General features: G+C 36.1%; 1 protein-coding gene across 1 annotated transcript in view; it reads right to left on the reverse strand.

Annotated features, from left to right (window-relative positions):
* The window catches only part of LOC123875350 (hemicentin-1-like), a 293,979-nt gene extending 276,694 nt beyond the window's left edge, over positions 1–17,285 (reverse strand). The window contains exon 1 of the mRNA XM_045921127.1: positions 16,931–17,285. The gene's annotated coding sequence lies outside the window, so the exon portion shown is untranslated. The remainder of the gene's footprint in view (positions 1–16,930) is intronic.
* Between the last annotated feature and the right edge of the window lie 394 nt (positions 17,286–17,679).

Genomic DNA, 17,679 nt, shown 5'->3' on the forward strand with positions numbered 1-17,679 from the left:
ATTTATTATAATATTAAGTATGAATGGATTCAGAAAACATACATACAAATCTACACTCAGACTTTAAGAAAAGTGAACGTAATGTTATTACATAGGTACATTTACCAGCTCATATCTATAATTGGCCCACGGTACACCGTACAAGTTAGCAGATACGCGCACATTACATCTCTACCCACATATTTTTCTTACAAAGTAAGTAAGGTCTGGCGGTTTTGGGATCTTGCTCTATTACGCCCGAGTCAAGGTGGGATGAAATTTTGACTGACTGATACCAAGATGGATACAATAGAAATTGTTTTCCGAGGATGGAGGTTTTTCAAGGAATCGTATTGGGAGACAAAGAAATGAAAATATTGGGCAAACAATGTATGAATTGAAATCGGAAGCCAAAGGCATACATCTGACAATTTCCGCATTTTTTATAGGGATGTGGATTGGAATTGTAAGAAGACACCAAAGAGGCATAATTTCGTGATTTTGTGCGATGACACAAAACCGCAAAAAGCTCGCTTTCTTTGGGCATTTACAGAGAGGAGGACAATTCTCATTCCCAAGATTAGTGTTGGAAGGGAGAATTGCAGGCAAAAGAGCTCAAGGTCGCCAAAGACGCAAATGGTTGGACGATATAAGGGGGTGGACAGGGCTTAGTTACCCGAAGTTGAAAGAGGCGGCTTTTAATAGAGAAGCTTTTCGTATGATGATCGCCAAACTTCGTTTCGAAGAAGGCACGCGATGATGATGATGATGATGATGATGATGATAAATAAAACCGGTTAAGTGCGAGTTAGACTTGCATATGATGGGTTTCGTACAAGAAAAAAACTCTTTTTCATTTTTTGAGATGTAAACACAAATTCAAGGTTTTCGGATTTTTCCCTTTTCCTTGTATGATTCTAGGTCAACGGAAGTACTCTATAGGTTTTGATTCTCTTGACGGGTCGTGACAGACACGACAGACAGACATACAGATACAAATTACAAAGTGATTCTAAAAGGGTTCCTTTTTTTCTAGAAGTACGGAACCCAAAAAAAATATAATTTTTTAGAAGACCTTACAAGAGATCTATGTCCGTCCAAATGTGGACGTCTATCGATTGATGACGACGATTTAAGTAAGAATTTATATATATTTTTAGTGTTCCGTGCCTCAAAAGGAAAAACGGAACCCTTATAGGATCACTTTGTTGTCTGTCTGTCAGTCTGTCTGTCCGTCCGTCCGTCGTGTCTGTCGAAAAAACCTATAGGGTACTTCCCGTTGACCTAGAATCACGAAATTTGACAGATAGCTAGGTCTTATAGCACAAATACAGGAATAAATCTGAAAACCGCGAATTTGTGGTTACATAACTAAAAAAAATTAAAATGTGTTTCAATTTTCAATGTAAGATAACAATACCAAGTGGGAAATCATATGAAAGGGCTTTACCTGTACATTTTAAAACAGATTTTTATTTATTTTTATCTACAACAATTTTTGATTTATCGTGAAAAATGTTGGAAATTTTTTCCAACATTTTAACGATAAACCCGAGTACGGAACCCGCAGTGCGCGAGTCTGACTCGCACTTGGCCGGTTTAATTTAATTCGCAATAATTTCATTGGCGCCCCCCAAAATCAAGAGTTTATAATCACGTTACTACCGGGAAAGTTTCCCGGGACAAACGTACCCCGAAGGATTATGCTAATTTAGGGTCCAAAATATTTCGTGCTCATTTCAAATAATTTCCGCTCCGGCCAAATGTATAATGGAACAACTTTAAATCTACTTAACGACGTCTGTTATCCCGTATGTTCCTAGTATTACTTTAATCTTCTCAACTAAGGGCATCTTCACACGAAAGACCAGCAGGTAAGTTTGAGTTTTCAGATTTTTCCCTTTATTTTTAACCCCCGACCCAAAAAGAGGGGTGTTATAAGTTTGACGTGTGTATCTGTGTGTCTGTGTATCTGTGTATCTGTCTGTGGCATCGTAGCGCCTAAACGAATGAACCGATTTTAATTTAGTTTTTTTGTTGGAAAGGTGGCTTGATCGAGAGTGTTCTTAGCTATAATCTAAAAAAATTGGTTCAGCCGTTTAAGAGTTATCAGCTCTTTTCTAGTTTTCTTGTAGAAAAGAAGGTTAGATAACCGTTAGGTTCATAATATTATGTCAATAGACAAATGTCAAGCTGTTAAGATGGACGTTGCCTAAATACATAATTATTTATTTGAAAATGATGTTTTGGAAAACTCAAATACTTTGGATCGTCGGGGGTGTTATAAATTTTTAATTTACACTTGTTGCTATAAGACATTGCCAACTGCTAAATTTTATGATTCTAGGTCAACGGAAGTACCCTATCGGTTTTGATTCCCTTGATGGGTCTTGACAGACACGACATACAGACAGACAGAGAGACAGACAGACGGACAGACAACAAAGTGATCCTATAACGGTTCCGTTTTTCCTTTTAAGGTACGGAACTCTAAAAACAGTGTATCTGCTTATAATTTTTTTACCCACACTTTTGGAAATTCCTTACTAATTTTTTAATACATACAAATACATATCATCCCAAATTTCCGGGCGGGATGCTAGGGGAGACGCTGCGTAGGTTCGAATCCTGCCAGTTGCCAAATTATTTAGTGTATTTGCTTACCGATAACACCTATTTCAGGCCAGTTTATCCTAGGCCAAACTATTTATCATACGCAATGTCAGAATAGTTTAGCCCAGGTCAATCTTAATTATTAAGATACGATAAGATGTAAGATTATATCGTTACTAGATGATGTCCGCAACTTCGTCCGTATGGATTAAGGTTTTGTAAAAATCCCGCAGTAACTCTAATTTTCCGGGATAAAAAGTGGCCTATGTCAATTTCCGGGACGCAAGCTACCTCTGAATCAAAATATAAATCGGTTAAAGGGATGGATTTTTAAGAATCCCGTGGGAACTTTTTGATTTTCCGGGATAAAAAGTAGCCTTTGTCCGTCCTCGGGATGTAAGTTAACTCTGTATCAAACATCAAAATCGGTTAAACTGTTGGGCCGTACAAAGCCAGCAGACAGACAGACAGACACACTTTCGCATTTATAATATTAGTATGGATTACAGGTGAAGAGACCCTTAGGATGCACTTTTCTATGCTTGTTTTAAATTATAATTAATCCTAGAGACTGTTTTGAGCCACATTTTCGCAAAATGGATTTTCTTCTAAGCGTTTTGTGGGCAAAGATTTCGCTTTAAGCTGAGAAAGTTATTTCCTTACACAAACACATTCAGTCTCAGTAAACAGAACGGACGGAATGAAATAGGTGTTTATCTTTATTTTTCCTTTTACGGAAAGAATATTTATCATTATGTATATTATTTTGTTGAGTGGGATTTAATGAAACGTAAAGAGAATATTAAAAACCGGCCAAGTGCTAGTCATACCTCACTCTTTTAGGGCTCCGTACATCATATTTCGAGTGTATGAAGTATTTACATAATTCCGAACATCGCAATAAACCGTGAAAGAAAGCCCCAATAAAGTTCGTTTGTGTTAGCCACAGCTTACAAATTCGGCTCTCTTTTCATGTATGGGAGCCCCCCTCAAAAATAATTTAATTTAATTTTTGATTCAATATTTAGTTTTGGGTCAACGTCCTGCACCAAATACCAGAATTTCAGGTTAGAAACTCATTTAGTCTACGAATTAGAGACCTGTGACACGGGGACAGACAGACGGACAGCAGAGACATATCAATAGGGCTCCGTTTTTACCCTTTGCGTACGGAACCCTAAAAACCGGTCAAGTGCGAGTCGGGCCTCGTTCTTTTAGGCTTTCTTATGGCTTATACAATTTTTCTGTTTAGTTCTTTTTTGGCAGAGCAGTGGTGTTTTGTAATCTTTAGGGTTATAGGCTTATAGGATCACTTTGTTGTCTGCCTGTCTGTTTGTCTGTCTGTCCGTCCGTCCGTCCATTCATCCGTCCGTCCGTTTATATGTCAAGAAACCTATAGGGTACTTCCCGTTGTCCTAGAATCATGAAAGGCAGGTAGGTAGGTCTTATAGCACAGATACAGGAATAAATCTGAAAACCGCGAATTTGTGGTTACATCATTAAAAAAAAATGTGTTTCAATTTTCAAAGTAAGATAACATACCAAGTGGGCTATCATATGAAAGGGATTTACTTGTACATTCTAAAACAGATTTTTATTTATTTTTATGTAAAATAGTTTTTGATTTATCGTGCAAAATGTTGGAAAAAATACCCGAGTACGGAACTCTCAGTGCGCGAGTCTGACTCGCACTTGGCCGCTTTTTTTAAATACGGCTTGTTTGATATCCTAGGATTTTTTTACCCGTTTAAAATTACCGCGTGGGTTCAATTCAAAGTGTCAATATCCCAAACAAAGCCCACAATCTTGATACCTGATACGTGTTTTAATGCCGTAATAAAATTGATTACGGAATTAAGGTCACGTACTACATTACGGTGAAACGGGTTCTCTCGGACACGCGTTTTAATTAAAATTGACGAAATTCCGTTTTTGTTGGGGCAAATTAACTTCCGAACTCCATTTCTAATGTAAATATTTCAGTTAGAAATCTTTTGAACGGCAAGAAAAATGGAAATTATTTTTCCGTATCTTTTAAGCCTGCGGGGATTTTTAGTTTTTAGGGTTTTATAGTAAAAAAACAGGAAATCCCAGTTTCGTTCAGTCCGTCAGTCCGTCTGTGTGTTTTTAACCCCCGACCCAAAAAGGGGTGCTATAAGTTTGACGTGTGTATCTGCGTATCTGTCTGTAGCATCGTAGCTCCTAAACTAATGAACCGATTTTAATTTAGTTTTTTTTTTAAGTTATCAGCTCTTTTCTAGTTACTGTAACCTTCACTTGTCGGGGGTGTTATACATTTTTTCACTGGCAGATAGCTGCATTTATACCCGAGCGCTACAAGCGCTATCAAAGGTATACCTTTTCATAGTATGTATCGCGGACGAAGTTACTGGCAAAAGCTAGGTAACCTATCATCATAATGAGATATAAATACAATGTGTTGATCCTTAGCATACGAGCATTGATATGCGTTACTATGTGAGGTCTAATCTCATAACCATAACCCAACCAACTTTAAACCTTAGTTCTTCCAGAATAAAGTCGGTTGTCCCCTAGAAGAGGTCCTCCGTACTTCGCCCTGTTTCGTAACAAGTCAATCATAAATGATCTTATAACCCAGTTAATTGGTATCTATGCTTATTAACATAATTAATGCGATCGATCGCCTTGGGGAATAATAACATTTACAGGGGACGTATAAGAAATTAAGGGTGGATACTGGATACCTAATGATTTTAGGCTTGTATCGTGGTTTAACAACATATAATGTAAATAACGGGTGCGTATTAGGGCTTGAACTCCGGAATTCCGGTTTTGGCGTAACTCCGGAGCTTCGAAAGATTACAGAATCGTTTGTAAAACAATATTGAAAAATGAAATAGGGTAAAACTTATCCAATTATAAAAAAAATGTAAAAGAAAAATTTTACAAATTCATTTTACCAGATCGTAAAATAAAGTTTCCTTTTCATTTTCCTTACTGATTTGTTTTATCTCATGCTTAAGAGGGGTTTCTCCATCACTCGCTCCACACAAACGTAGTTCCAATTTCATTCGAATATTACGCAACCAAAGTCCATGAAATTTTGCAGATATATTCTAGAAACTAATATCTATGCCTGTGGTTTTCCAGATTTCTGTTAAAATATTCGGTTTTAAAGTTACGCGGTCTTAAAAATTCTCATACAAATCTTTGAGCCCCTGTAATTTTAAAACACAGACATAGGCTTTTTATTCCGGAAAATTAAAGAGTTCCCAAGGGTTTCTTAAAGGCCTATTCATTTAACCGATTTATACGAAAGGTACAGAGGTAGATTGCGTCCCAGAAATTGATCTAGGCAACTTTTTATCCCATAAAGCAAATAGTTCCCACGGGATTTACAAAACCTAAACCCACGCGGACTAAGTCGCAGGCATCATCTACTCATCTAGTATCACATTTTTTTTAATTCATTACCAAGCGCTTGGCCACAATCACACCTGATGGAAAGTGATGATGTGGCCTGACATTGGACGCGTTTACTTAGAAGCAGGCTATTTACTCTTGTTTTAAAGATACCCGGATTGTAATTGGTAGGAAACACCCAAATCGTAAGTTGATTGTGATCATTATTTCACGTGCCATTAGTCAATAGCAGTTCGTTTCCAATCTGAAGTGCCCTCGACAGCTTGACACTTTCCTCCTCGACTCACTCATTATTTGAAAATTTCCTCGAAGCTTAATTTGATTTTGATATCCCATTAACGAATTGGTTCTGATAAAGGAAAATTCCTTTTGGAAAACGGCCGACTCTTTAAGTATCAGAAAATGTGTCGGAGTTATTTTTATCAAATTGGGTTTGGCTATTTAATATTAAAGTATTACTAGACTAGCTGATGCCCGCGACTTCGTTCTCGTGCATGATATTTAATTACTAAACGCACATAACTCCGAAAATTTAGAGGTGCATGCCCGGGATGGAACCCACAACCTGCCCAATAGGCTATCACGGCTCTAATAATATGACACATTGAAGCTGATATCGTGTATTTTTAACCCCCGACCCAAAAAGAGGGGTGTTTTAAGTTTGACGTGTGTATCTGTGTATCTGTCTGTGGCATCGTAGCTCCTAAACTAATGAACCGATTTTGATTTAGTTTTTTTTTGTTTGAAAGGTGGCTTAATCGAGAGTGTTCTTAGCTATAATCCAAGAAAATCGGTTCAGCCGTTTGAAAGTTATCAACTCTTTTCTAGTTATCACTGTAACCTTCACTTGTCGGGGGTGTTATAATTTTTTAATTTACACTTGTCTGCCAAAGTTTTAAGATCTTTTTCTTTGGGAACAGAAACCACATCACGTCTCACACTACCTCGTGCAAGCCTTCAGTACAATTATGTACAAACAATACAATTATGACCGCTTCTATTTTGTGATCGTTATCACAATCACTACGTCGGATAAGCTCATGAATATTAACTATATTCGGCTTATTATCGGCCGGTTCATTTTCACGTACCTGTCCTTTTGTTTCAACAAATATAACATCACTATCACACTAATCATATACATCACAGACATCACACTAATCAGACTAAATTACACTATCACAGCAATCCATTTTTCCATATTAATATTATAAATGCGAAAGTGTGTCTGTCTGTCTGCTACCTTTTCACGGCTCAACAGTTTAACAGGGCTCTCTCCGTCACTCGTTTCATACAATCGTAGTTCCAATTTCATTTGAATATTAAGCAACCAAAGTCCATGAAATTTTGCAGACATATTCTAGAAACTAATATATGTGTCTGTGGTGTTTTAGATTTTTCAAAAAATATGTAGTTTTAAAATTACAGGGGCTCAAAGATTTGTATGTAAATTTTTAAGACCGCGTAACTTTGAAACCGAATATTTTAACAGAAATCTGGAAAACCACAGACATAGATATTAGTTTCTAGAATGTGTCTGCAAAATTTCATGTAATTTGGTTGCTTAATATTCAAATGAAATTGGAACTACGATTGTATGAAACGAGTGACTCTCCGTCACTCTGACGGGTACAGAGTTAGTTTATATCCCGGGGACGGGCATAGGCTACTTTTTATCCCGGAAAATCAAAAAGTTCCCGCGGGATTCCTAAAGACCCATCCGCTCAAGCGGTTTGTATGAAAGGTACCGAGGTAGTTTGCTTCCATGTATTTCACATAGGCAACTTTTTATTCCGGAAAATCAAACAGTTCCCACGGGATCTTTCAAAATCTAAAGTAATATTATAAAGGCGAAAGTTTGTGTGTATGTTTGTTACTCTTTCACGCAAAAACTACCGGAAGGAGTAGGTATAGTGTATAAATAGAAGTTTAAAAATTTACCTATTTTCGTTTTACATTAAGATAATAGTTACAAAAGACAAAAAAAATATGTCCTAGAGAAGTCCAGACCAGTTCGTCTAGTTTTATTATAGCTTTGATAAAGAACAAGAGAGATTTTTATCAGCGTCCTTGTCTTGAAATAAAACCTGCTTTTGAGTAAAGATGGCTGAATTTTCTTCGTTTTATCATCTCAGCTAAGCTTTGAGTGTCCACGAGAAATCCAAATAAACACAAGAAACCTTAAGAAATCTTACCTCTTAATAGGATTAGAATAAAAGATCTCAGACGGACAGACCGATTACTTAAAACATCTGTTTCTTAGTAAATTATATTTCATAGTTTTCTGTAAAAAAATATTAAGATACAAGTTTTAAAAACATCTTAGTTGTAAAAAAAAATCTCTACAATCTTGGTGGGACCAATTGTAGAGATTTTTTTACAACTAAGGAAAAAATTTGATTTCCACTTGATACTTCTACGCATTCCAGACAACATGAGTCTTGACAGAGTAGACGGACAACGATATGATTTTTAAGCTAAAAATGCGAAAATTCTTGACATACTTACGGTGTACAATTCAAAGGTCTTATCTTTTAGCGATATCTCGAAATAAATCTTAAGATGCCATTTTCCAATACTTTCCTTTACCAAATTTTTACCAGCATTATATATAACTTTTTAAAGTCATTACAGCTCTTACATTTTTGCTTCCAAACCCTTATATATAGCTAAACCCAAGCGTAGCATCGCCTCATAAATCCTTGCCCCGCTAAGTACCCAAGTCGTTAAACACTAAGTACTCCTAACATAAGCAGTCTTAAATACTTAGTGGTCTCAGCTAATTGGCGTACCTTCCCGTACTTTGCATCGAACGGGAGATCCTCAAGACTTGTAACATGTGAAACGCAAATCCGATTTAATAAATCTCCAACTTTGGTACTGGAGAATATAAATGTATACTGTACTTACTCCCTAAAGAAGGACTTTAGAACAACTGTAAATTAAAAATTTATAACACCCCTGACAAGTAAAGGTTACAGTAACTAGAAAAGAGCTGATAACTTTCAAACGGCTGAACCGATTTTCTTGGATTATAGCTAAGAACACTCTCGATCAAGCCACTTTTCAAAAAACAAAAAACTAAATTAAAATCGGTTCATTAGTTTAGGAGCTACGATGCCACAGACAGATACATAGTAACACACGTCAAACTTATAACACCCCTCTTTTTGGGTCGGGGGTTAAAACCAGTCAAGTAACAGTCGGATTCGCACACGAAGGGTTCCGTGCCATCGTACAAGGTATAGCTATACTTTGATATAGAGCACAATAACTTAATGACGGACTGTGACTATAATACTATAATATAATGTAATTCAGTAAATAAATTTTTTCATGAACACATTTTTTTGTGATGTAACCACGAATTCATGGTTTTCGGATTTTTTCCTATCCTTGTGTTATAAGACCTACAAATTTCATGATTCTAGGTCAACCGAAAGTACCCTTTAGGTTTTCTTAACAGACAGATAGACAACAAAGTGATCCTATGAAGGTTCCTTTTTCCTTTTGAGGTACAGAACCCTATAAACATTAATTTCTTTGCGAAACGCCAAAAATATGAACCAAGGACACACAGAAAAATGTTCCAGCTGTGTTTAAAAAAGTAATTAGCAACTCCTCAGAGGTAATCTTGAGAGATTAATCGTCGACAATTAGCAGGATTTCTTTATAATGAACATTTTGGGATCTGCTCTTTTTAGGGTTCCGTATACGAAGGTTGACCTGGGAACCCTCGTAGCTTTAGTTCGTAATTAATTATCACAATTTCATAATTATCTTACAAATTTAACAATCACATCACACTAATATTATCACACTCTTCATACTAATCACACTAATATTATAAAGGCAAAAGTATGTGTGTGTGTGTGTGTGTGTGTGTGTGTGTGTGTGTGTGTGTGTGTGTGTGTGTGTGTGTGTGTGTGTGTGTGTGTGTGTGTGTGTGTGTGTGTGTGTGTGTGTGTGTGTGTGTGTGTGTGTGTGTGTGTGTGTGTGTGTGTGTGTGTGTGAATGTTTGATACTCCTTCACGCAAAAACCACTGGACGGATTTGGCTAAAATTCAGAGTAGAGATAGATAATATCCTGGATTAGCACAGATTAGCTACTTTTTATCCTGGAAAATCCAAGAGTTCTCACGGAATTTCGAAAAACCTAAATCCACGCGGACAAAGTCGTTAGCTAGTTACCTATAAAATCAAAAAGTGTAAATAACTTGATTTTTTTATTAGATGGGTGCCAACGTGCCATGGTTTGCTAAGTCTCCGCATATCCGTCTGTCCATCCGTCCGTCTGTCAGCGGGCTGTACCTCGTGAAGAAGGAAGAGAGTTAAAATATTCACAAAATGTATATTTCTGTTACATCACAACAAACAAAAGAATTTAAGGTAATATTTCTTGTGCGATGATACGGAACCCTACGGGTACGAGACCGACTCACACTTGAGAGATTTTTAATGTTTGTTCTGTTTGCTCCGAAAAATATGAAGAGCATTATTAATTTAAATTCTTGCTCATTCTCTCCTTGCTTTTATGTTAATCTGCAATCATACTTGAAAGGAAAGACTTTTTAATTTGTGAGGTACTTACTTAATTGCTGTTTTTTAAACAACATCAAAAAATAGATAATATTTCGTATCTAAATATATAAAAGGAAAAAGGCGACTGACTGACTGACTGATCGGTCTGTAATTTGGTATACAGATAGGTAGGTACCTACGTAGACATCCCCTGAGAAAGAATTTTTGAAAATGATTGAATTTTGAATGGGATATAGTAGGGTCGTGGATTTTATTGTGATTGTATTGTAATATTTTTATATTAAAATTTCGAAAATACCAAATTTATTTAAATTACTAGAGGATGCCCGCGACTTCGTCCGCGTGGATGTAGGTTTTTGAAGATCCCGTGGGATATGTTGTCTTTGTCAATAACATGGACGCAAGCTACCTCGGTACCTTTCATACAAATCGGTTGAGCGGATGGGTCTTTAGGAATCCCGTGGGAACTCTTTGATTTTCCGGGATAAAAAGTAGCCTATGTCTGTCCCCGAGATATAAGCTAACTCTGTACCCGTCAGAATCGGTTTAACTGTTGGGCTGTGAAAAGGTAGCAGACAGACAGACAGACAGACACACTTTCGCATTTATAATATCAGTATGGATTTTCTTTTAATAATTAATTCCAGCCCCATAAACTACCGCTATACATAATATCACATCATTTTATTACTACAGTCCAAGATCCTATTAAATGTATAGTGACTTTCAACTAGATTACCACTATTATAGACTGTATATTCAACTAGATAATTACGTGTCACCTCGACAAATAGTTCTTTGTTTTGGACATTTTCAAACGACTCTGACTCTACCATTAAATTGGTATTAGGTATAAGCTAATGCCACCATTGTTTTTTTCACAATCGGCTTTCACCTTGGCCGCGTTACGTAACTTATTTGTAGTTATTTCGAGTATCCAATCACAATTATTTCCTTTTTAGGGCTCCGTACCTCAAAAGGAAAAACGGAACCCCTATAGGATCACTTTGTTGTCTGTCTGTCTGTTCATCAACTTTTAGCAAGAAGATTGGATATCGATCACATAAGGATGCCGACACTTATGGTTTCTCGGTGTTTTCTGGTAGAATGTTGAAGGAACAACAAGATCGTCGAGGTCCTGAGAATACTCTCCAAAATACACATAGGTAATATATCCCATAGAAGACCTATTGAAATTTAAAAAAATTACTAATGAAACTCTGAGTACGCACTTTATGAAAAGGATGCTTAACTGCGCTCTAATTCACCCTCATGGAATATCTCGTGGATGCAGTATGGAGCTAAATGTTTTCATATATCCAGGTAATGGAGTTATCGTATTGTTAAAAGAACAGAAGTGTCCCGTAAATTGGACACAACCTGATTGATACTGGATGATGCCCATGACTTCATTCATCGTGGATTTAGGTTTTAAGAAATCCCTTTGCCCTCTCCGTTTCCTCTTTGCTTTTCGGCAAAACTGAAAAATTTAAATGTTTCGGCTTCTTTTCGAGTTGGGTTTGTAAAATCCTTTTTTGGGTTTACCCTACAAATACTGGCCAAATCTTAAATTCCTAGATCCAGTTTAAGTTGAATGTTTATTATCCTTTTAAAAAGTAGATAGATGAATGAAAAATGAAAACGAAAAAATATTTTTATTTGACCAATTAAAATACAACTTATGCATTTTTTTTCTGTCCATAAGGTACCTTTTTGATAGAATAGAATAGAAAAAAAACTTCTATTCTATTCTAGTATAAACGTTTACGTGCTTTTGAATCGTCAAAAGAATCTACCTCTGCTGATTCGGACTGCCATTCCTAGTTCCTACCCAGAAGAACCACCAAAAAACTCGGGGGTTGCTCTTTTCAAATGTTCAATTTACTATATTATTACTGTCATACTGTACCAAGTAGGGATTGCAGCACATTGCTGGAGTGAGTCACATCCATGATTTTTTGTCATTTAAATAATTTTTGATTGTATAATAAGCTTTTTTATGAGTACATTTTTAATGCCTAATGTATGGTTAGCTCCTCCATAGTCTAACTCAATGTCTTCAGCTAACAGAGTTATCGACTTTTCAGTAGGTCAAAATGCTCCAATCACGGACCAAACTCTATTAATAGATTTTCACTCGATTATTGGGTATAGAGTAGGAAAACATAACGCTAGAATAATCCGTAATCAAGCTTTTTTCGTACATTTTAATAGAACACAAGGGAAAACGAGGTTAATTTGATGTTTCTAGATTGATTTATGAATCTAAATATATCCATCTACATTCTACAGTAATATTATAAACCGTTATAGTTCAGCAGCTTGCGAAGTTTGTAACACCAACAAAAACTATCACAAAAAATATTAAGTGTTATTTCTTGTATGAAGGTACGGAACCCTCAGTGTGAGAGTCTGACTCGCACTTGGCCGGTTTTTTTTAATCTGAACCCACGCGGACAAAGTCATGCGAATAAGCCAGACAGTCCTTGTCATCCGGCCGGTTCACACATGTCTCCGTTTTACTGTTCCGTTTTATCGTGTACGTTTTTTTTTCGTTGATGGCGTATGTAGTTGTATGAGCGACTTCACACATGGCACAGTATTCTGTATACAGTAAAAAATATCGTTCCGTAAAAAAATTACATTCCGTTTTGTCATCGAATACTGGACGAACGGAAGGGAAATATACGGATACGTAGAATTTTAACGGATAGATCCATCCTTGTAGAATAGCGTCGGTATACTGCGAGTTTTCTGTTCACACATCGCATCCAGTAATGACGGATCCGTTGAACGTTATACGGTTCCTATGTGTGAACACAGCATAAATTTATGACGCATCCGTTAAAAACGTACCAGTAAAACGGACTCCCATGTGTGAACGGGCCGTAAATGATATATCTTGTAATGATACAATACGTACAATGTAAAGTGCTATTGTGTGAGTATCTCGAAATACTGCCATTATGGAGATATTATAAGACATAATATATCTATTATTGTAACATTAGATGGCCACGCTTGAGTAGGCTTGACATCGTAAAATATGTTAACAAACTACCTATTTATTACTTTTCCTTTTTTCCATGCCTCAAAAGGAAAAAAGGAAAAGGAAAAGACAGACAAACAAAAAACAGATCCTCTCTTTTTTGTTTGTCTGTCTGTCTATCTGTCTGTTTGTCTGTAGTTCTTATAGCACAACTAAAAAGAAAAACCCGAAAACCGTGAATTTGTTGTTAGGTACTACATCACAAAAAGAAAATGAAAATGTGTTAAACAAATATGAATTAGTATTTTCAATTTTCAAAGTACCAATAGAGTATCATATGAAAAGGCTTTACCTGTGCATTCTAAAACAGATTTTTATTTATTTTTACAAAATGTCAGAAAAAATAACCGAGTACGGAATCCTCGGTGCGCGAGTCTAACTCGCACTTGGCCGGTTTTTTTACGTAAAAAGCATTATTTGTGGGTCGCATAAAGAAGACTAGGAAGCTAGATCTTAGCTTAGATATTTTGTGTGGCATTTTCTGTGTCTTTGAACTTTATCGTGTTAAAAAGTAGGCCATATTCATATCATCCTCTTGACTACAAGTTTCCAATCGAAATTTAAATGTCGCTGAGCTTCGAGATGATGTACGTACAAACTTCGTCATCAAATTATATTTTATTGGATCTAGAGATGGGCATTCTTGCTACTATAAAATGATTTCCATTTGATGATTTTTTTATCCTCATAGTAATTTCACAGGTATAATTATTAATTTATAAGCTTAGGTTAAAATTAAACTACTTATCTATACTAATAAATAAAATTGGAGTGTCTGTCTGTAATTTCGAAATAACTACCTCATATTAAGCTCATATGGTTATTTGAACGATACCATAACTGAATCACACGTTTTTAAAATTTTTTTCTGTCTGTCTGTCTGTCTGTCTGTCTGTCTGTCTGTCTGTTTGAAAAGGCTAATCTTTGGAACGGCTGAACCGATTTTGACGGGACTTTCACAGGCAAGTAGAGGATTGACCAGGGCGTAACATAGGCTACTTTTTTAACCGACTTTCAAAAAGGGAGTTGTGTTTTTCTACCTATGTACACAGAAATCTCCGAGATTTCTGAACCGATTTGCGTCATTTCTTTTTTAATCGATAGAGGAACTTTGCGACATTGTTTCATAAAAAATTTGGAGTCCAACTCCTCAATCCTGATGCTGCAGGGGATCTGACCAATCCACGCGGGCGAAGCTGCGGGCATCAGCTATTAATCATAAATGTGGCTAGATCGTAGTACAACTGAGTAGGTAATTGGCACTCATAATAAGAAAAAAAAATATATGAAGATGTAGAAGGCTGAGCACCGGGTGTGGTGGCGCTCTTTAGGGAAGGCCTATGTCCAACAGTGGACATCCAATGTTATGGCTCAGTCGATTGCCCTGCAGAAATCTGGAAATTTACCACTATAATTTTCATTGGAAGTCCAAGAAGATTCTAGACTGAAAATCTTTAAAATGATTTCCATTAAAACCCGGAAGTTCGTATAAAGTTAGAGCATTCTTTACATTAACTTTTAACTAGCAATTAATCACTTTTATCTCAGTTAACACCCGAACTAACTTACTAAAATTCTGAGAATTTTAATTAATAGTTAAGTAGGTACCTAGTTATACAAAAATACAAATACCTAGTTACCTTATTTACTCCTGTTTGGAATGGACTGATTTTTGTACAGAAAAAATAATTTTCGAAACAGGATCAGATTCAGTCCCTACTGCCATTCTCTATCCCGAAGGGATCCTATAAACTATTTTTATTATTTAGTAAACTGATTTTGATGATTTCTTTACAAGTTTAAAGCTGACCGTGAAACTATGACGTAATTAGTCTATTAGAGTTGTGGGCATGCCCATCGTGCCCACAACGCACATCCTTGTTTGCCCAAGTCAATTTCCGGGATGCAACCATCGATCGATGCAACCTACCTTTGTACCAAACATATAAATCGGTTAAATGGATGGGCCTTTTAGGATCCCGTGGGAACTCTTTGGTTTTGCGGAATAAAAAGTACCTTAAGTCCTTCCCTGGGATGTAAGCTAACTCTGTACCTTTCGGTTGAACTGTTGGGCCGTGAAAAGCTGGCAGACAGACAGACACACTTTCGCATTTATAACATTAGTATGGAGTATGGATATAAATTAGGTAATAGCTATACCTACCTCTGTTCCAAGTAGGCAGGTGTTAGCCTAAATTGACGCCCATTTATTAAATGTGACATTTGTAGCTGAGAATAGGTAGGTTAAGGCTATAATTACCAAAAATATCCTTTATAAAAGGTCATGTTAAGGTCATTTTCTTTTTAAGTACCTATGTAGGTGCGTAATGGTTGATACATAGAGTAAGTAAAAAATAGAGCTGTTATTTTAAATAATATTTTTATATAGGTACTTATTTTTATCAAATCGGTCCATTAAAACCAATAAAAGATATAGGTACCTAGCAGATTGCCTATTTTTTTAATCATACGCAGATTGGATGGAAATGAAAATAGAAAGATTTTTTATTCAAGTAAGCTTTTACTTAGGTGTTATTGAATTGTTAATAATTGAATCTTCAACTGGTTTGGGAAGCCCTTCCTACCGAGAAGAATCAGCAAAAAACTCAGCGGCTGCTTTCTCAAATATTCAATTTGCAATCTGAACTTGGCCAGCGTGGACTATGGCCAAACTTCTCATTCTGAGAGTCTCCTCTGAAGATAATGATGAAAAGCTTTAAAATGATTTTTTTTGTGTAAGTACCTAAGGTTTTAATATTCAAATTATTTTTTATTTTGTTTTAAATATTAGTGTTATTATTTAGTTAGGTATTTAAATGCCTACCTATACTTACTTAAATAATAAAATTAAGCGCCTAGGTTATGAATGTAAGTAAAGATATACCTACTCACTTATTTACATGTTTAAAAGCTGACTATTCCTAATATAAGTAAGTATAAAATTATATTAGAGCCTTTAGTACGAAAGCTCTCATGAAGACGCCATTGAGCTTTTAAGAATACGCTATTGGCACGTAGGTTTTAATCCGAACCTGCAAGATAAATGGACCCTGGTACATATCCTGTAACGTTCTGAAAATAAAACTAGCTATAATAATATACCTACGTACCTATTAGTATAATAAATAATCCGCACCTATAATTTTATCGTTCTGTGTTCCGTCATTTTTTTTAAAATATGTATTTTATTGTAGTTGTAAAAATAAATGCGCCTCAATGTGCTCAAGGTTAGGTAAAAACTACACATGAAATTCAAATCCTCCTTTTTTAAGTCCGTAGCTCTTAAGTATTTTGAAAGAGAAAAAAAAAAATTTTTTAAACGCTACAACTTGAACAACTTACGCTCTATTATACTTTGCGTAGGTAGAGCCAATCAGAAGACCTCCAACTCACAAAATAACTTTCAGAAATCCAAATTCCGAAAACAGCACTCAAGTCCAAATCACCAACACTCAAATCACTACACAAATTCGGTATGTCACATTCACAAATCAGTACACAAAAAAAAACTTTAATTTTTTTAAACCGCACTGCTCCGTCTTAATTATTTCTAACTCTATGCAAATCTTAGGGTAAGGACACAGCAACAATTTTTTGCTATTGTTAATTTTTTTTTGTAATTGTAAATTGAATTTCGCTCGCGACGTAATTCGAGATTTGAATAAGAGAGTAACAAACCCCTCTATGACGTGCTTCAAGCTCGGCAGCCTGAAGAGAACTGAGGGCCCAATACCTGCAACGTTACGCACACAGCTGTATAACCCACACACATGGATACTAGCGATTTTAAGCTCGGTGTACACTCTTCACGCGTTGAACTGTTTTCCTTTTTGTCCTGCCTTTTTTTCTGGTTTTTATCCCTAATTCACGCAGTGCAGTAAGTACCTGATATACTGCAGTAGTGCGTCGCTCCTAATTTGTTTCAGGTTTTATGAAAACGAGTATGCTTATGCCCCGTCAATGGCTCTACTTCTTAGTAATTAATGTAAACGAATACCTTTTCCCGTCTTTATTAAAGGGAGTTATTTATAGGGCCCCCTATGATGTTCTTAACACGTTTCGGTTTGTATTTATTCTTCTTACAGATAATT

This window comes from Maniola jurtina, chromosome 19, assembly GCF_905333055.1.
Source record: "Maniola jurtina chromosome 19, ilManJurt1.1, whole genome shotgun sequence".
Classification (NCBI taxonomy): domain Eukaryota; kingdom Metazoa; phylum Arthropoda; class Insecta; order Lepidoptera; family Nymphalidae; genus Maniola; species Maniola jurtina.